The sequence below is a fragment of the Penaeus monodon genome, chromosome 31 (assembly GCF_015228065.2).
Source record: "Penaeus monodon isolate SGIC_2016 chromosome 31, NSTDA_Pmon_1, whole genome shotgun sequence".
Lineage (NCBI taxonomy): Eukaryota > Metazoa > Arthropoda > Malacostraca > Decapoda > Penaeidae > Penaeus > Penaeus monodon.
In genome coordinates, this window is record NC_051416.1 from 33,549,241 (window position 1) to 33,549,870 (window position 630).

Below are 630 nucleotides of genomic sequence, written 5' to 3' on the forward strand. Positions count from 1 at the left end.
AGAGACTTTAGAAAGGAGCCTTACATATACCGTATCGGTAAATCAGCTAAAAATTCTCTTTCTCGAAGACCATAGAGAAATTTTAACAGAAAATTTCATCCACCTCCGAAAAGACGTGAATGACAAAATATACGAACCGAAGTGTTATGCAACCTGATATTATGTGTTAACTCTACCTTAGTGTATTAGACACTTGAATACCAATATTGTCAAGTGATAATTTAACTTCTTGGAAAATAGCATTACTAGAAAAACACTTTACTATCTTCATCTCAATGCATAGACGTAAATACACATACATACTCACAAAAACTTAACCATTAACCATACACATAAATATATATACTATAGTCAGCAGCATGAAAGCGCGTGTATAGATACATGTGCTTATATAAGTCCTTGAAGAAATCCTTGGAAACGTATTGAGCGGTTTCAGTTACTGCCCGGACAATATTGCCTAGTCTACTGCCAGCATCCTTTCCGCTGCACGCGCGCTCACAACAATTTATAGCCGGGAGAGCAGTCCACGAGCAAGAGCTGGAAATTATGGAACAATAAATCGTGGAAAGAATGTTATGGATTGGAGATTCTATAATTCGGATGTTGGAGTCATCCGTGATCTGCAACGTG